The sequence below is a fragment of the Primulina huaijiensis genome, chromosome 3 (genome assembly GCF_012295235.1).
Source record: "Primulina huaijiensis isolate GDHJ02 chromosome 3, ASM1229523v2, whole genome shotgun sequence".
NCBI classification, from domain to species: Eukaryota; Viridiplantae; Streptophyta; class Magnoliopsida; order Lamiales; family Gesneriaceae; genus Primulina; species Primulina huaijiensis.
The window spans coordinates 15,032,220-15,053,650 of record NC_133308.1 but is presented as its reverse complement, the minus strand read 5'-3'; the positions used below and the strand labels follow the sequence as shown (position 1 = coordinate 15,053,650).

Sequence of the window (21,431 nt, the reverse complement as noted above, 5' to 3'; positions counted from 1 at the left end):
GGCTTGAGGTGTTCGATTTTTGCTATGAAAAATTATTTTGAAACTTCCGTTGTGTATTCGGGCACCTTAATCGATCTCCTTTCCGATAGTATGTCCAGGGACGATCCAACGAGGTTCACGATGTTCGTAAGTAAGTATGATGTGAAAATAATTATTTTTGAGGTATGCGATTTGTCTTGTGGCCAAATTATATTACGGATGTAGAAGCCATGAAACGTACCCTGGAACATCTCCAACCTCTTTGGAGGAATTATATTATGTTATGGAGTGGACATCTGGTTCAAAGACTGTGGTAATCCCTACCGGCCCAGTACTGTGGTTAGTTTGATCAAACGATTTATGTTATGGGCCACTTGCATTGAACATAACTTTATGTAAAATGATTTACAATTACAATTACTATTGCGAGCACAAAAATATGATTTTTATGAAAATGCTTATGCAAGAAGTCGCATGATACATATTTATGTTTATATTATGCTATGTTCAAGATATGTTTAAATTGCATGGATTTTTTTTACATATTACTAGTTATTTACGGTTTATGCATGCTAAGTTATTAGCTCACTAGACTTGATCGATCTAGATGGTGTAGATGAGGAGGCTGGGGTGGTGACCAGTGAGCAGGCTCGGTTCAGTGACAGTGCAAACTTGAGGACCTTGTAGTTTACGAGAGTTTATTATGAACATTTTAAAACTATTTACTCTGACTTTGTTGCATTGGTTTTGGTGACTAGCAATTGGAAACTTTTTATATTATATTGGAATCTTCAAATTATGGTAGATGTTTTAACTTGGGATTTTTTGGGTTGTCGAATTTAAAATGATGGAGTTTTTATATTAAATTTATTTTTAGTATGAGTTGTGATGGTTTTTTTATTTAATAAAAAAAATTTATGCAAATATTAAAGTAATAGTATTTTAAGATACGATTCATCACATAGGCGATCATTAGTGACCGAGCTCGGAGTGTAGGTAGTGTATGCCCGATGACCTTACAGCTTATGTGTAATGCCCGGTTACTCGTACAAATGATTAGTAATATATTTATGTCATTATAGATAGTTATTTAGCTCATTATATTTTACATATTGATTGAGGTATCAATATTGAGATTGAACATGACTTTTAAATTGTTCATGGTGTATTGAGAATGAAAATATGTCTAAATAGTTATAGTAAGATGTGTAGGTAGAAGTAGTGTTATGAAGTTGATAGGAAATGAGATGAAATTGTGGTAGTTTTTGAGAGGTTTAGCATAATGATTTGAATATTGATCCAAATTGCGTGAGGCCATAACCATTAAAAAGCTAAGATATAATGCAACAACATTCATGTTTTGGGTTTTGTCCAAATCATTGTGGAAGACAAGCCAAAAGTGCCCCGAAGTGTGTCGTGTTTACCGTCATTCCCTCACTGACACATGTTAGGAGAATGGGCATAACCTTTTACTCAGACCTCCAAATGACCTAAAACTAGTTGGAAATTCAAGCCAAGACATAGAGCTACAACTTTTATGTTTATCACTTTTTCAGATTATGAACGAAAGAGCCGTTTCTGGAGCAATCGTTGACGAAGTAGTGCGCAGAGGCAGAACATGTGGCGCTCGAGCGGTAGAAAATGACCGCCCGAGCGCCGGTGCATTTCAAGCTCAGTATTTTTACAGAACATTCCGCGCTCGGGTGGTAAAAAATGACCGCACGAGCGCCGCCTTGCATGAGAAAAGATAAGTATCAATTTTCTAAGTCATTTTATCAGTTATTTCCTTTCCTTAGCAGCAAGAACTCGAGAGAAAACATAGAAATCTTCCTCCAAAGCTCTCTTCTTCATTTCTTTCATCACTTTGAGGTAAGAACTTAGTTCTCCATCATAAGAACTTCATAAGGGGGTAAGTTTTCATCTCTTTTGATTATTATAAATGTAGAGGAGCAAACTTCACATAGAATAGATATAGTAATTGAATTATTGATATGTTTGACAGCATAGGAACGAGAAACATCATCTCAAACCAGTGTTCTTACGCTTGGACTGTAAGTTGGCATGTTTTTGTAGTAATACATGAGTAATATTATGATTTCAAGTACTTCCCATTGATTATTTATATATGTACATTGTTAGTATCTTTATTGATGAAAACATAGCACCATATTCCATTGTTATGTATTAAATATGTAAGAAACTCATGGATATTGATGATGGGTGCTATGTTATGAACATGAACATGAAAGGAAAATGACTGATTTTTACATGGTATAGAGCTTGTTGACATCATGAGTGGTTTTAAGTCCACCAAACCTATTGGCCAATATATGTTCATAGGGCGTGGGGTTGTCAAAGGTTGCTCCCTGATGTCCAACACAGTAGTAGCTATATAATAAAGCAAGCACGGTATTACAGGTCAACTAATGAGGCTCAAGTACAAAAATGAACATGAATATATGCTATGATATGACATGGTTTAAAGATTCATTGTTGTCACGACTTGATACGTATGTTCCTTCGATGCATATTGATACATACAAGTGCCAACTTATTGAGTTTTATAAACTCACGTAGCTCATGTATTACAGGTTCAGGTAATGAGGATATATAGGATGCCGGTTCGCCAATGAATGCTTGTGACGTGCTTTACCTCGACAAGAACCAAGACTTCTTATTGTATAGCTTCCGCATATGTATTGTACGAACATATGTCAGGGTTTGAAACAAGTTTTACAATGTTTATGTCTAGGTGTATGATGATACAGAATATGTTTGTATGTAAGAATACGATTATATATATGTGTTGATGTTGATGCTTGAGTTGAGTTTTTGGTTTTTACAAGAATGTAGGGACATCATGCCAAAATTTTTATAAACCGTCAAAGTGATGCCCCTTGTTTGATTTGCTTCATACTACAGTTATATCAGTCAAACCTTATTTTGATTATGATAATTATGCTAAGTATAGAGTAAGGGTGTGATATTTTAAATGGTATCAGAGCCCACGGTTCTTCGACAGGGAAGACACTGCACTTCATCCATACATGGGGAACTCGGCAAGTAAGTATCTTTGTATCCCATAGTTTATACTAAGTTATGTGTTTCTACGTGACCTATAGGTAGGTCAAGATAAGCGACGATGCCACCTAAACGTAAGGTACATGAAGGAGAGTCATCTAAGGGCAAAGCCCCAGCGGTCGAAGGTGAGGGCAGTGCACCACGACCTATAGATGATTTTGCTCAGCTGCTCCACCAACAAGCGAAAGTCCATGGGGAGCAGATACAGCAATTACTGGAGATGCAACGGACTACACATGAGCAGGCATATGCACAAGCCATGATCCCCAGACAAGGACCTGCTCAAACTAATGTGTATGATCGTTTTCGACGTCTGAATCCTCTTGAATTCATGGGAAGCACCGATCCAGCAGTAGCAGAAGAGTGGATTAAGTTATTGGAGTCCATCTTCTCCTACCTTCGTATGGAAGATGTTGACAAAATAACTTGTGCCGTCTTTTTATTAACAAAACATGCAAGAATATGGTGGGAGAGTGCAAGGGTTGCATTACCAGTTGGACCATTGACATGGGAAACTTTCAAAACCTTATTTTACAACAAGTATTTCAGTAAAGAAGTACGAGCCAAGAAAGCCAGCGATTTCCTTAACCGGAAGCAAGGAACCATGTCAACGACAGAATACATACAACAATTTGAAGCTGGAGTTCAATATGTACCATATATTGCAAGGGATGACACAAGTAAGGGCGAACACTTCATGCGAGGACTTCGCTCTGAAAATTAGAAGAGATGTACGGATGTCGAAGGTTGTTACATATGGAGAGATAGTGGAAAGAGCACTTATGGCAGAACAGGATGAGCAAGACATTGACAGAGATAGACAACAACGAAGGCAGCAGTACTTTCAAAAGAGTCAAGGAAAAGGACAAGGCAAAAAGACTGATAGTAAAGGTACTCGATCAGAGGAACCTCGTGTCAAGGGTCCCCCTCCACGTAAGGAACAAGATAGACCACCTTGTCCTAAATGTGGCAAACTTCATGACGGGGAATGTATGCAAGGTTCCAATGTTTGTTATCGTTGTAAAAAGCCAGGGCATCTTGCCAGGAATTGTCCAGGGAGTTCTGAGAAAGTACAGGGACGCCTTCTCTCCATGACTAATAAGGAAGTGGATGCGGATACATCGATGATCACTGGTATGTTGTTGATTTTTGGTATTATTGCTATTGTTTTACTAGATTCAGGAGTCACGCATTCCTTTATTTCGGAATCATTTGTAAGGAGATTGGGCACTACAGCAAGTACAACATAGGCAAAACTCGCCATAGCCTTACCTTTTGGGCAAGAATTACAGACAAATCAGATTGTGCGAGGGTGTCCAATATATGTCCAAGGCCACCAAATGTATGCTGACTTGATAGTTCTGAGGATGACTGATTTTGATGTGATATTGGGAATGGATTGGCTCTCGAAGTACAGAGTTACTATTGACTGTGGCATAAAGATGATCAAATTTGCGCCGATAGGAGCTGAACCATTCAGAGTAGCAAGTGCAGGTATATCCTTATGAAACGTCTGCTTATTCGTTTTCTTAAAACGTGCTAGAATTTTTTTTTTTTTACATTACATAGCATCGGCCGAATCATACACATTTGCATAAAAAGATTTTAGAACCATTTTAAAAAGCTAAAACTACCAACTATATATTTGAGAAATACAGCACATACTATAATCTCTCAAAAATCACTCGAAAGCATAAATAAAAAGTCGTAAAAATATCTTAACATAACTTAAAACCATAAATAATAACTAGTGCGGAAAACTAGCGTCGATCCTCGGGTTATGTGCATCTTCAGTCCAGTCAGATCAACCACCAAGACCTCCATAAACATAATCATCATAATCACCTGCATCAATCACACCTAGTGAGTCTAAAGACTCAACACGTCATATCCTTGATAACAAGTAATACGTAATACAGTTCACATACAACAGTGAAAAATACTTGTACTTAAAATATCGTTTTCATGAAGATGCATAAATTTTAAACAAAACCATTTTCATGATGCATAAACTTTAAATAAAAACATTTTCATAATGATGCATCCTCTTTAAACATAAACATTTTCATAAACTTTTCATAAACATTTTCATATTAACATAAACATATTTATATTCATATCCATATCCATATTCATATCCATATTCATATTCATGTTCATATTCATGTTCGTGTATGTTGAATTCAGATCGTGATTGTGACTCGTATTCTTAATCTTAATGGGCGATGGATCCATCTAAAGAAACCACAGTACTGGGCGGCGGGGGACACCAGCAACACTCTCACCGGTCAACTGGGCCCTGGCCAACGTATTAACATATTCGTATTCGTATCCGTATCCAAGGAAACACGATCGTCGGGCTCCCACTGGGACAATAACCCTCACGATATTTCCAACATGTAGTAGTCACAATCCCTTCACGTCCTTCAACATGTCGTATTTTCATCACTTAACAAAAATATGCATATAATATCGTTTTTCTTTTAAACCAAGCATGCAACATATCTTTTAAATGTCAATGTTAAATCATAAAATCCATAAACATTTAAAATAAACGTTTTAGCTTATAAAAATTATATAAAGCCATAAACATTTTAAAATAAACATTTTAACATCATAAACGTTTAAAATAAACATTTAAAATAAACATTTTAACATAAAAATCCATAAACATAAAAATTCCATATACATTTAAAATTGACATATTAACATATAAGAATTCATAAACATTCATAATCATTAAAAATAATCATATTAGCACATAAAACAGCATTCAGGACACTGCCATGACGTTTACTAATTTCTAGGTGTAAAAAGACCGTTTTACCCTAGACGTAAAATTTCACGTTTTTGACATTTTTTTAATTCCATTGACTCTAACATGTCCCAAATAATTATTTAAGCTTACATGAATTTTTTCATATTTTTATTTAGCTTAAATCGATGACTTTCAAATTAGTTTTTAAATACGACGTATTACTGCGTTTTAATCCCGAATTAAACCAAACATTAATATAAAATTTCCGAATTAAAAAAATTAGACTTATAATAATTATTTAAACTTAAATATAATTTTTCATAATTTTATAAAGCTTAAAACTAGGCGTTTCAATTAACTCACTAATTAGCGTTTCGTGCGGCGATTAAATTCCGAATAAATCCAAAACTCGTTATTTTGATCCCAAATTTTTAACATAACATTTTTAAGATGTATTCTACCCTTCCAAGTCATGAGACACCCCCGTGGACCCATGGATTCACTTTTTAGTTCTTAAATCTCGAAGTTGACACACATACGAACATACCGAGCCATCTCCTGATTTACTCGAGCCACGCACGAGCCACCTTGAGCCAAAACCTAGCCAACCAACCTAGGGACCCTCTTGACCAAGCCCAAGCCCCTGAACCAGCCCTGGCTCGCTCAAATACCTACTTAAACTTGCCCCAAAAAATTCTGCTCGTGTGTGTGTGTCTCCCATGAACAATAGAACTCCTACCTAGTCTAGAACTCTTCCAGCCCTTAACCACCGAGCCCACCTGACCCTAGACATCCCTGGACCATGGCCAGACTCGACCCAGACCAGCCCACTCCCTAGAACGCAACAGCGAAGCCCCTGAACCAAAGGACAGCAGCCTCGCCCAAAGCATCCCTCACGCTACTGCTGATATATTCTTCGTGGAGGTTCTTACTCAGGCTACCACCGAGCCCAGCCCTACCAAACCCTCACTGGACCATCTTAAAGCACCATCTAGACCACCTAGCCCAGCCCTCAACCGAGCCACCCCCCTGAAATTCTTGGCCGATCACCGACTCCCTACGGGAAGAGTCCTATGCAGCGTGGACTCTTCCCTAGCCTGGCTGCGAGCGTCCTAGCCCTCTAGGACTCAACCAGGCCCTCTCCCCCAACCCTACTTGAGCCCCAGCCAGCCCTGACCAAGCCCCAAGGGACCATGCAAAACAACCGAACCCTGCATCTTACAAAACCCAAAACAACCTCACGCCCTCTTCCCTTGTTCCAGCTTAACGTTTCTGTTTATTTTTTTTTTGTGCAGCGTTTCGTGTGAGTGCTTAGGACCCTAAACTTGTGTAAAAACATGCTTGATCATATCCTAACTCATGGCAGTCCCTTTTCCATCATACAAACATGATTTTGAAACAAAACTCAAGCCTTAAAAATCCATGATCATGTATAAACGAAAAATAAATAAAAAGTCACTTGTTTTTCATGCAAAATTCAATTAAATAAAATACTATGGTGTGATAGATGGTTGAAGGAAAGAAATATGGCGTGCATTTGCGTATTTAACGCACGAAAACGTTGCGGCGATTCGAGGGACGACGGCGGTGAGGCTTGCTGAATTTTCCTCAAACTTTTGAACTTTCCTCCAATTAATATGTGTGTGCCGTGTGTTTTTGGGGTGGAAAAGAGTTCTGAATTTGTGTGCTTGGGTGGAGGCGTGCATATGGAAGGTTATGGGATTTATTTTACCCATTAAATAGTTAATTAGACACTAATCAAATCTTTGACCCATTAACCATATTAATTAGACCCATTTAGCCCATTAGTGTTTAATTAAAATATTAAAAATAATTTTGTTTGATAAATTTTGTGAATTTATTAGCCGGGTTTCCAAAATGTTCGCATTTTGTTGAAAAAACCAACACCGATAAAATTTACGTCCTGACGTATAAAATCACCTCAAAACCCCTTATTTTCAAAAATAAGAAAAATCATCACATATTTTAAATAATTAAAAACAATTATTTAATAAAAATATTTTACATTTTTTCCAGCCCTCGGTCTCCGTTCCTCGATCGCAACTCGAATAACCTTTAAAAATACATTTTAATGCAATAATGTAGAAAAATATATTTTAAACATGCGAATATGCACAACATAATTAATTTATGCAATTAAAACATTTAATTAAAATACAAAGAATTTAATAACTCAAATGCATGTGGTTCGCGTGGACCTTTAAATTTTCGGGGCGTTACACCTTACCTCTTCGGATAATCTCTTGTATGAAAGCTTGTAAATTACTACAGAAGGGGTGTCAAGGATATTTAGCATCTGCGTTAACTATTGATCCACCTATTTGTGAGTTAAAAGATACAGATGTTGTTTGATCAATTACAAGGAGCTGCCATCTTTTCGAAGATTGATTTACGATCAGGCTATCATCAACTAAAAGTGAAATCAGATGATATCTCAAAGACTGCCTTCCGAACCAGGTACGGGCATTATGAATTTCTTGTAATGCCATTTGGACTAACAAATGCACCAGCTGCTTTTATGAATTTGATGAACAAAATTTTCAAGCCATTTTTAGACAAGTTCGTGATTGTGTTTATAGATGATATTCTCATCTAATCACGAACTGTAGAGGATCATCGAGAACATTTGCAATTAGTTTTGCAAACTTTGAAAGATAAACAATTATATGCCAAATGGAAGAAATGCGAATTTTGGCTTGAACAAGTATCATTCTTGGGTCATATCATTTCAAAAGAAGGCATATCAGTGGATCCAATTAAGATTGAAGCTATTAATAACTGGCTACGACCTACCACTGTTACCGAGGTACGTAGTTTTCTTGGGCTAGCTGGTTATTACCGTCGGTTTATAGCGGGATTTTCTAAGATAGCATTGCCTTTGACTGCGTTAACACGAAAGAATGTGAAATTTGTATGGAATGAAGCATGTGATCACAGTTTCCAAGAATTAAAGACAAAATTGACCTCAGCACCGGTCCTTGCTATTCCAGAAGGATCAGGAGATTTCGTAGTATACAGTGATGCTTCAAAACATGGTTTAGGACCAGTCTTGATGCAACACGGAAAGGTCATTGCTTATGCCTCAAGACAATTGAAAGAATATGAAAAGAACTATCCCACACATGATTTAGAATTGGCAGAAGTGGTATTTGTGTTGAAAATATGGCGCCATTATCTGTATGGTGAACGGTGTGAAATTTACACGGACCACAAGAGTTTGAAATATTTATTCACGCAAAAAGAACTAAATATGAGACAACGACGTTGGTTGGAATTGGTGAAGGATTACGATTGTGTTATTAATTATCATCCAGGTAAAGCCAATGTTGTTGCAGACGCTTTAAGTCGAAAATTCAGTTCTATTGCCACAATGCAAGTACAAGAACAAATTTTATGGGATTTGCAGTACTTGAAGCTTGATGTTATTCCAAAGGAGCTGCAATTCAGTTATCATCTCTCATGGTTCGACCAACACTTGCAGACAAAATTAAGGCCGAACAAAGTACAGATAATGAATTACAACAACAGAGGCAGCGAGATAAAGAAAAAGGAAATTTGAACTTTGAGTTGAATGGGGGAGGAATATGGACATATCGAGATAGATGGTGCGTGCCGAAACAAGGAACAATCAGGACCGACATTCTTATTGATGCACATGCTAACACCTACTCAATCCATCCAAGAGGCACAATAATGTACAAAGATTTGAAACCATTATTTTGGTGGCCATGTATGAAAAAGGACATTGCTCAATTTGTTGCACAATGTCTAACATGTCAACAGGTCAAGACTGAACATCAAAGACCAGCAGGACTCTTGAAACCATTGCCTATTCCTGAATGGAAATGGGAGCATATTACAATGGATTTGATCCTTGGTTTGCCAAGAACACAAAGAGGATTCAATGCTATATGGGTTATTGTGGATCGACTTACGAAATCAGCTCACTTTCTTCCAGTGAAAACCACATATACAATGAATCAATATGCTGAAGAATATATCAAGAAGATAGTGAGGCTTCATGTCATCCCAGTGTCCATTGTATCTTATAGAGATCCCAAATTTACGTCTGCATTTTGGAAAAGTTTACATCATGCTATGGGAACTCGATTGGCATTCAGTACAGCATTTCACTCTCAAACTGATGGACAATCAGAACGAGTAAATCAGATCTTAGAAGATATGTTGAGGGCCTGTACTATTGATTTTCCAGGCAGTTGGGACAGTAAACTACCATTGGCTGAATTTACCTACAACAATATCTATCAGTCAAGCATTGGAATGGCACCATATACTGCATTATATGGTAGAAAATGTTGATCTCCAGTACATTGGGATGAAGTTGGAGAAAGAAAGTTATTAGGCCCTGAATTGGTACAACAGACAGCCGAATTGGTGACCAAGATCAGAGAAAGAATGCACACTGCCCAGAGTCGGCAAAAAAGCTATGCTGATATGCGACGTCGACGATTGGAATTTCAGGTTGGTGACCATGTATTTGTAAAGATATCACCATTGAAGGGCATATTACGTTTTGGTAAGAAAGGAAAATTGAGTCCAAGATATATTGGTCCATTTGAAATCTTGGAAAGAATAGGAGACAGAGCCTACCGAGTTGCATTACCACCGAGTTTATCAAACGTTTATAATGGTTTTCATGTTTCCTTGCTACGAAAGTATTTAGCCAATCCTTCTCATGTTTTTCATTACGAACCGTTGGAGCTTGCATCGAATCTCTCATATGAAGAACAACCGGTTCAAATCCTCGACAGGAAATCAAAAGTGTTACGAGGCAAGAAAATACCCTTGGTGAAATTATTATGGCGTAATCATGCAATTGAAGAAGCAACTTGGGAGCGAGAAGACGAGATCCAACAGAGATATCCTGAACTATATGGTATGTCAAATTTCGAGGACGAAATTCTTTGAAGTAGGGGAGAATTGTAATGCCCGGTTACTCGTACAAATGATTAGTAATACGTTTATGTCATTATAGATAGTTATTTAGCTCATTATGTTTTACATATTGATTGAGGTATCAATATTGAGATTGAACATGACTTTTATATTGTTCATGGTGTATTGAGAATGAAAATATGTCTAAATAGTTATAGTAAGATGTGTAGGTAGAAATAGTGTTATGAAGTAGATAGGAAATGAGATGAAATTGTGGTAATTTTTACGAGATTTAGCATAATGATTTGAATATTGATCCAAATTGAGTGAGGTCATAACCATTAGAAAGCTAAGATATAATACAACAACTTTCATGTTTTGGGTTTTATCCAAATCATTGTGGAAGACAAGCCAAAAGTGCCCCAAAATGTGTCGTGTATACCGTCATTCTCTCACTGACACATGTTATGAGATTTGAAATAACTTTTTACTCAGACCTCCAAATGACCTGAAACTAGTTGGAGATTCAAGGCAATACATAGAGCTACAACTTTCATGTTTACCACTTTTTCAGATTATGAACGGAAGAGCCATTTCTGGAGCGATCGTTGACGAAGTAGTGCGCAGAGGCAGAACATGTGGCGCTCGAGCGGTAGAAAATGACCGCCCGAGCGTCGGTGCATTTCAAGCTCAGTATTTTTAAAGAACATTCCGCGCCCGGGCGGTAAAAAATGACCGCCCGAGCGTCGTCTTGCATGAGAAAAGATAAGTATCGATTTTCTAAGCCATTTTATGAGTTATTTCCTTTCCTTAGCAGCAAGAACTCGAGAGAAAACTTCGAAATCTTCCACCAAAGCTCTCTTCTTCATTCCTTTCATCACTTTGAGGTAAGAACTTAGTTCTCCATCACAAGAACTTCATAACGGGGTAAGTTTTCATCTCTTTTTGTTATTATAAATGTAGAGGAGCAAACTTCACATAGAATAGACATAGTAATTGAATTATTGATATGTTTGACAGCATAGGAACGAGAAACATCGTCTCAAACCATTGTTCTTACGCTTGAACTGTAAGTTGGCATGTTTTTGAACTAATACATGAGTAATATTATCATTTCAAGTACTTCCCATTGATTATTGATATATGTACATTGTTAGTATCTTTATTGATGAAAAAATAGCACCATATTCCATTGTTATGTATTAAATATGTAAGAAACTCATGGATATTGATGATGGGTGCTATGTTATAAACATGAACATGAACATGAACATGAAAAGAAAATGACTGATTTTTACATGGTATAGAGCTTGTTGACATCATGGGTGGTTTTAAGTCCACCAAACCTATTGGCCAATATATGTTCATGGGGCGTGGGGTTGCCAAAGGTTGCTCCCTGACGTCAAACACAGTAGTAGCTATATAATAAAGCAAGCACGGTAGTACAGGTCAACTAATGAGGCTCAAGTACAAAAATGAACATGAATATATGCTATGATATGACATGGTTTAAAGATTCATTGTTGTCACGACTTGATACGTATGTTCCTTCGATGCATATTGATACATACAAGTGCCAACTTATTGAGTTTTATAAACTCACGTAGCTCATGTATTACAGGTTCAGGTAGTGAGGATATATAGGATGCCGGTTCGCCAATGGATGCTTGTGACGTGCCTTACCTCGACAAGAACCGGAATTTCTTATTGTATAGCTTCCGCATACGTATTGTACGAAAATATGTCAGGGTTTGAAACAAGTTTTACAATGTTTATGTCTAGGTGTATGATGATACAGAATATGTTTGTATGTAAGAATACGATTATATATATGTGTTGATGTTGATGATTGAGTTGAGTTTTTGGTTTTTACAAGAATGTAGGGACATCATGCCGAAATTTTTATAAACCGTCAAAGTGATGCCCTTGTTTGATTTGCTTCATACTACAGTTATATCAGTCAAACCCTATTTTTATTATGGTAATTATGCTAAGTATAGAGTAAGGGTGTGACATTATGAGTCTTTATGCACGTTAAAATTTATTTATTATTCGAATTTATTTTATTACTTGCTTTATAAACAAGTTATTATTAGGTTCGTTTTAAAATATTTTAAGGATGTCTAAGGCAAATAATTTTTAGACCTAAAAATAATAAATATTGGAATTGTTTAATTTTTTTTACTTTTCGAATATCTTAGGTTTAGTTACTGAAATCTTCGAAAATGTTGATTAAATATTTAGTAAGTTTAAAAGCTAAGAATTATGGATTTAAATAAATAGAAAAATTTTATTTTTCGAAATTTCAAGTAGTAAAGTATGTATGAACTGTTACTATTGGTATCAGAGCAAGGTCGTGATAAAGGGTTGTGCCTACTGCCGATTACGAGAATTTTAGGAAGTCACGCCTCAAGTTTGTATGTTTTTACGATTTTTAAATGTAAAAAGTATTAAAGTGTGAGTTTCTTTAATGACGTGTTTAAGTTTTGAATCACATTTAGTATGTTATATGAATATTATTGTCATGCATGTTGGTTACATATTGGGTTGGATTGTGGAACAGTATACCTCCCAAACGTGTGGTTGATCAAGATCGTGGGGATCATGAGGAAGAAAGGGCTACTTCCCCTCCACATTCACCACCAAATCATTAGACTCGGATGCTTGCAGGCTTGACCCAGTTCAAATTATGACTAGTAAGAGTCCTTTCAGCCATTTTTCTAACTTAAAGCAATTGTGCAATTAACCAAATATAAATTATATGTGCATTAGGAGTATTGTTCAATAAAATATAGAATAAATCTCACATACAATTTACTTTAATAAAACCATTTTGTAGTTAGATTAGATAGTCGGCAAAAGATGAGTGATGGAAAAAAAAAATTTAATTATTGATCGGTGGCCCACAAATTAATGCATGAATGACCAGTTCGCTGGTAACAGTGCCGAGGTGGGAAGGAGGATGAGGCTGAAAGCAGTTTACGAGCGCTTTCGCAAAACGAACCCCGTGGACGTTGTGGGGAGGACAAATCCTATGGTAGCAGAAGGATGAATTATGTCCATAGAGGTGATGTTTACCTTTATGAAATTGCAGGAAGCCGATAGAGTCAGATGTGCCACCTACGTGCTGAAAGATGATGCTAGACTATGATGGAAAAGAGTGTCAATGACGATGAACCTTAAGACCCTTACATGGGAGGGCTTCAAGGAAGTATTCTACTCGAAGTACTTCACAGATGATGTCCGCTTCCGACTGACTAGGGAGTTTATGATGCTGAGGCAAGGAGACCGCACAGTGGCAGAGTTTGTGAGAAAGTTTGAGCAAGGGTGTCATTTTGTGCCCATGATTGCTAATAATCCAACACGAGTAATTCCAAAAATATATGGCGTTACGGAGATAAAAATGACAAAGGTGAATTGTTAACAAGTCGAGTCCATTCTAATTGGCGTATATGTATTGATTAAAAAAAATTGAATGATGTCATTAAAAAAGATCATTTTTCTTTATCATTTTTAAATCAAATTTTTGAAAGAGTTACATGTCATGCTTATTTATGAAACATCTACTAATTTTTTTTTAAAACTTGATTTAAATGCATGCAATATGAAACTTCTACGCATTTTAAAATTCTACTGAACACTTTTTTTTTTATGCTATGGCCGAAACCATGCCCATATAAAACCATAAAATTCGAAAGCATACATTTTGTAAAATCATCCCACTACAGAATAAAAAAAAAACTACAGTTAAAATTATGAAAAGAGTAACCAACGTAAACAATTTACCGTTTAAAAATATAAAACGTCCAACATATAAAAATCTGTCAAAAACACTCAACAAAATAAATTCATCAATCAATTAAAAACTGTTTAAATGTGTTCCCATAAAATCATATTATTGCGAAAGAATACAAAGTCCTCGGGTTAACGTGCGCCACCAGCTCCGTCCGTTCAGTCATCATCACCTCCAGCCTCCACATCAATAAGCTCACCTGCATTATTCACACCTAGCGAGTCTAAAGACTCAACACACCTGTAATGTTAATAGCAAGTACATATACATGGCACACAGCAGTGAAAAATATTGTAATCAATATATATTTCATGAACTTAAAAAACGTAAATGTAAACGTGTCATATGAAATCATAACATGTCATAACAACTCATCGCATCATCATATACTTAAAAATCATTTCTTTTAATGAATTCAGTTCATTATTTGTGACTTTCATATCATCATTCATCATTATACGATGGATTCATCTACATGAAACCGTGGTACCCGGCGGCTATCGGACATTAGCGACAGTATTACCCATCCACTGTGTCTAAGCCTCATCATCAGCATTTACATATACATCTTAAGCATTTACATATACATTGTTAATCACAACTAATTTCCACCCTTCAAAGCATCATCATTTAACAAAATCATGCATAAGCGTAAATTTTCTTAAAATCAAGCATGCAACGTAACTTTCGTAACCTCATAAAAATAGTGATCATGATGCATTAAAATTTAAAAGCATGATAAATTTGTGCTCAGGGCCAAAGTCCCGGTTTTAAGACTTGGACCGAAATCCCGGTTTAACCCGAATCAACCTGAAACATAACAAAATTTTTCCTAACTCGAACCATGACTCAAACCTCCATGACCAGCCTCTAACCCACTTATTTCAGACCAGTTAGGACGTAGAGAGAAGCCCCAAATGTTGCTGGAATTTTTTGCACAAAACATATTCAAACCCCAGTGCACTAAACTTGCCAATTCTCTACCCTAGGCCCTACCGGCTCGGACTAGCTTTTGACCAACCCTTCTTAGCCCACCTTAGGACCTTCTTGGACCGACCTAACCCAAGCTCACAGCCCCATGCATGCTTCAACACGCCGACAGCCGAGAGTCAACAAAAGAACCTCAACCCGCGACCACCTTGACTTACTCACCCTCTATCGACTACTCCACTAAATCCAGCCATGTTCGAGCCACCCTAGGCCACGGCTCAGACCCACAAGGGTCTGGTCCAGGTCTAGGGATGACCTTTGCACAGCCGGCACACCCAACTCTTCCGATTTAGCCACACATAACTCAAGCAAACAAGTTGAACCCTTCTGCCTATGAATAATCTTACCTCTCGTCATACTCCAGCTCTTTGACACCATTATTTTCAACGTGAACAGCCCCTTGACAACAAAACTCGGCAGCCCCTTACACCAAATTAAGAAACATGAGTTTGTAACAGAAGGAAGCACTTTTCATGTCAAAACTTTACACAAATGAAACCACATGATAGATTAAGGGATTCCTCGAGCAAGTAAATATATATCAGCATATAATTGGTGTAAATGATGAGAAAAAGAGATACATGGCGTGCCTTGATGTTTTTACACTAGACTCTTCGTAGTCCTTGGCTTGTGCAAGAAATTTTTGAACCCCATCTTCATACTCGGGTAAAAGTCTTGAAGGCAAATGAATCCATTCTTTGTCCATTTCGTAAATGACCCAAACCTTAACATTCAAATTAATATACGACTTCAAATAATTTTCATTACTTTATAAATAAAATGAGAAAACGAATAAAAATATAACCTCAACTTCTGCCATAAATATTAAAAACTAGCCACAAAACTGTTAAAGTAGATTTAATTCAAATCCAAAATAAAATTTACCTGTAATCTAGCTCCAATATTAGCCACATAAATTCAAGACCAATAATACAAAATTTAGAACCTAAAGATTCATCAAGCAATACACTTAATATATGGAAAACGAATAGCACCAGCACCAAGAAATGTGATTTTTCAAAAAGACAATTAATATTGCGAATCAAAAAAATGAAAGGAATGCTTATTTTTTATGTCTTTTTTTTTATTTTTTTATGATAAGAAAAATAAATTCTATCAATAACATGCATCATTAATTGGCCATTAGGTGGTGGAGTCATATTAATGAGATTATACATGCGCTAGACATTACCTAAGGAATGTTTTATGTTCATCTTCACATGTGGAGTCCATAGAAAGAAAAAATAGTAGATAGGGTTTCAACAATTTGAATATGTTATAGTATTTTGCGAAAATGAAAGGTTTGTTATAAAATACTTATATTTTTAATAAGATTTCGTTAATTATACCAGTAATAATTGTATCAGCAGAAAAAATTTATCGAAGTTGAAATTAACAAACACTTATATTTTTATAAAAAAGAATGTCTCAAAAATAGATTAAATAAGCTACTGATGTTGTCGATTGACAAAAAATTAACTTACGTGCAAAAGAATGCATCTAATTTTCACAGTAAAACCAAATCTAGGAATCTAATGTTGTCCCGAAACATTTTTCTCTTTTATAATAATAAATTTCATTTACACCAAAAAATTTAATTAAATAATCATAAATCAGCAAAAAGTATGAAATAAAAAAAATGGAACCTGTGTTTCTGGGAGAGCAGCTTGTTCCCGTTGATCTTATGCGCTGCCACGAGTTGAACTAGAACTATAATGCAAGCAAACAAAGCAATTGATCGAAAAGCCATAATTTTTGTGTCACTTGAGAAAAAAAGAAGAGAAACACACAAACTAAGGGACGCTTAAGTTGTGGAGTATAAAAATCAGTGGCATATAAAATAGAAGAACAGAAATGTGAGTCTCGATATATATTGAACTCACGGGGAGTGTTTTCCCATACAAACATAACAAAAACCCCATTAAACTTTTCACACATTAGTTTTCTTCGAGTATAGAATTAAATTCTTCAAATGAATTCATGGTTGGCCATTACACGGGGCTTAACTCATGCAAGTTCTCCAGTTCTTGAAAGATTGAAAAGCAAGACATCAATTATTACCAAAAATAAATAATTCAGATTCATATAGACAGTTACAGTTGGTCCTCAACAAGTCACATAAGAGAACAAACAATGAGGCCATGAGTTAAACTATATAATGGAGGATAAAACAAGCCTTGAACACTAATAATTTCGGCAAATTAACCAGAAATTCATACTGAAACGAGTGGAAAAATGAGTTGGCCCCCAAAAGTTTCAAAACTACTAACTAATCTGTAACTGTTGGTAAGATGCCTTCCATCTACTCCTGCAATTGATACATCTTTAGGATAAAGAGTACAGTTAATCCAAGCTGACTCCAGTAACAGTCTCTCTTCAGTGTTTCTACACCAAGGATCTAAAGAGAACGATCGGGGGTGAAAAATACCGACAAAATTCAGTCTATTTTATACGCCACTGATTTTTAAAACCTTATAAAGTACACCAAATCGCACTAATCAATCAAACAATCTAAACATCTACAATCTTTACAAGAGTTGTGGACAACTGAAACGCAGACGTTATTGGTCCAAACATTTTCTTCCAAATGACATATAGATGAATGATTTATGATCCTTAAATAAAGCCAAAAAAGATTAAATACACACTTATCATTCATCTGCATAGATGAAGTGAAACACAAACATAAACAGGAGGCCCTGACTGATACACAACAGACAATACGAGCAACGAAATTATGATTCTCCAAGCAAGGTGCATAAACAAAAACCATCAATGAGGTTACACAGTCCTTTTCGTCTCACCATCGGTGCTATTAAAATCGCGAACATTGGATTTTCTACAAAAGAATAATATCATAAACAGCCCATCTCCAAACCACTACATTCCAAATACTTTAAATGTGAAACATCCTAAACTGGAAATTATTTGAATTAAATACTAAATTAATGCATTCAAGAAACGAAAACACACCCGTATTACCAGAACACTCGCACAAACAAGCACACCCATGAACAAGCACAACCGTATTACATAAACAAGCACACCTGCAGGGACGATGATTGAGGATTTGGCGATGAACGATGGGAAAAAGAGAAAAAGATTGAGGGTTTGGATCTGCAGGAACGATAAGAGGAAGATGGGAAAAAGAGAAGAATATTGAGGGTTTGGATCTGCAGGAACGATGAGAGGAAGATGGGAAAAAGAGAAGAAGATTGAGGGTTTTGATCGGGAAAAAAATAAAGAGAGCCGCGATTAATATTTGGGGATTTGGCGCCTTCTCAATTGTAAATGACTAATTTTGTAAATGACTAATTTTATTGCTATTACTCACGGCATGCATTGTGTGCGGTAAATATTATTTTTTACAGCTTACTAAATGCACTCCGTTGAAACAAATGACTTTAAAAGCACACTTTCCAGTACGTCGTTGATAAATATATTTACATCGTTTTTGTTCTGCACGTCGTGGTTGGTGTAAGGTGCAACCACATTAACGGCGTGCATTTTAAAGCACGCCCTTAAAAATTACATTAACGGCGTGCTTTTAATGCATGCCGTTAATTGTCATGCCGCAAAAAACCAGTTTTCTTGTAGTGGTTAAACATTATCTCAACCCCATAATAATATTATTTTAAGATCCTTGAATCGAATATTTATCTTACGACACCATACTTACGTAACTTACTATTTACAAGTACATCCCGAATGTAAAATTGTTGCAAATCATAAACCTCGAGTAACGTTAATCCATAAAACTCAATTATACAATATCGATATTCTACCTATATATTAAAGCCCTTCAAGCACCAATTACATGCTTAAACTATTTTCTTTTCAATTACAATATAGTTGAGGCTTAAGACCCTTGGAATTTCATCTTTGAAACAAATGTCGCATTCTTACGTATTCTTAATACTTAATTAGTACTAGCGTATAAAACATAATAAATTATCCCATGGTAGCCTTAGACTAACTTTAATAAATCAACTTCACTTAAAACCCGTAGAGTTCTAGAATCCCCATATCAATATTTTAGATTTCTTACTCGATACAAATCTTAATATTCGTTCATTGAAAACCTATGTTGAACACAACTAATTTCGTTTTATTTTTATTTTACCCAAAAATTCCGTATAAACACTTATCTCATAAACTTGAATTCAAACTTACTCAAGCCAAGTATTAATAAATAGTATAACTCCAACACACATATCCGCTCAGTTCCAAGTTTCTTAATGACTTTCAAAAATTTCTCAAAACAAGGTGTCTACCTCAATTCTTACATGCGTCTATCGATTAACCTAACCATCAAACATACCCAACTTTATAGAAAAATTAAATTCCAGCAAATGTATAGTCCTTACTATTAAAATCATGACTAAAACTTATGATACATCAAACTTAAGTTTCCAAAAATTCGTTAACTCAATGTCTACTCTTATAACTTAACTAACTGATTAACTTTACCTTAAATTGTCATCACTTTAAATTCTTAATTTGCAACAACATTATTTCACTAACGCTTAAATTTGCAATCTCAAGATTGATTCATCCTACAATGTCCTTGATTATCATTCCTTATAACATTATAACCCAGATATTTCAAGGTTCTAATTATCTCTTCAAGCTTAAATCATCGAAAATTCCTATCACTTAAAATATTCGATTATCACTTACTGCTAGACCAGTCCCAAAATTTCTTAAAAATTACAAAATTAATTCTTAATTTTCTCGAAAATTATCCAATTTATCCATAATATCGAGAATCCAACAATTACCCATAAGTTTTGTCATTCCTAATTCCACTTTATGGGATTCTCGTAACATAAAGTTCAATAATTTTTAACTTATTGAACCCGAAATTAATTCCCATAATCTCGAAGAATTATTGATTTAACCCAAGTGTTCCTTAAAAGTTTCGAACTTAATCCCCAAAAATTTCCGAAATATGCAATTTGGCCCTTGTTGTTCTCGAAAATTACATTTTTGGCCCTCTAACTCTTCGAAATTTGCATTTTGTCCCCATAATATTTTGGAATTCAGCCCCATTAAACCTTAAAATTCTCGAAACTCAAAATTTAATCGCAAAAATTCAGAAAATTCGAAAATATTGTCCTAGAATTTTTATTTTTGCACTTAGGTACTCAAATTATTGGTTAATACAGTTAGGTCCTTAAAATTTTAAATTCATGCAATTCAATCCTTAAATCCAACTAGGTAGTGTATATATCCTAAATAAATTCTACATTTTATTTTTATACTTCTACAGATTGTTGTAGTCTTCGAATCATTATTCTTTATATGAAATCATCAATAATTAACTCAAGTATTAACCATAAACCATCAGTAATTTCTTAGAAAATCTACAAGTCCCAAAAGTATTCATTATCTTCATGACTAACTTATGACCCAAATAGTAGAACATCAGTACTTACTAACAAAAAATTAATATAGGCAAATCATTTTCAACTTTTCCTAACGCAGAATAGCCAAATTCTTAATCATGTCCAATTCCTCCACAAAGCCATCATGCATGAAAATCATATAATTTTTCATTTCATGTCGTAACATGCATCAAAATTTTAAAGCATCTAATCTCAAAACATAACGACAGATAAACATGTACTGTGAATCATATATCATGTAAACATGCAGGTGATATCATAAAATTTCAAAACAATTTAAACCTTTAAAACTCACTGACTTGAGACTTGAAGACTGAGCTGTAGAAGCTGGCGGTGGCGTTACCCTTTACAGGAACCTTGCTCTGATACTAACTGAAACGTTTATCATAAGGGCAGAACTCCTAAGCTCTCTAATCTGACAGTCTAGTCTTTTGTGCTAGACAGAATCCGTAGAGGTCAGTCTTCAGATGAGTAGTTGCAGAAATTGAGACTGAAGGATGAAGCT

General features: G+C 35.6%; 1 long non-coding RNA gene across 2 annotated transcripts; it reads right to left on the bottom strand.

Moving 5' to 3' along the window:
* Positions 1-14,472: 14,472 nt before the first annotated feature.
* LOC140973529 (uncharacterized) lies at positions 14,473-18,785 on the bottom strand. 2 transcript variants are annotated; one of them, XR_012174644.1, is made up of 3 exons: positions 18,492-18,785; positions 17,165-17,228; positions 14,473-16,242 (listed from the first exon to the last, which is right to left on the bottom strand). It is a non-coding gene; the product is annotated as an uncharacterized lncRNA (long non-coding RNA). The 2 variants fall into 2 exon arrangements; XR_012174643.1 differs by having other exon boundaries at positions 18,566-18,785.
* Positions 18,786-21,431: the final 2,646 nt, after the last annotated feature.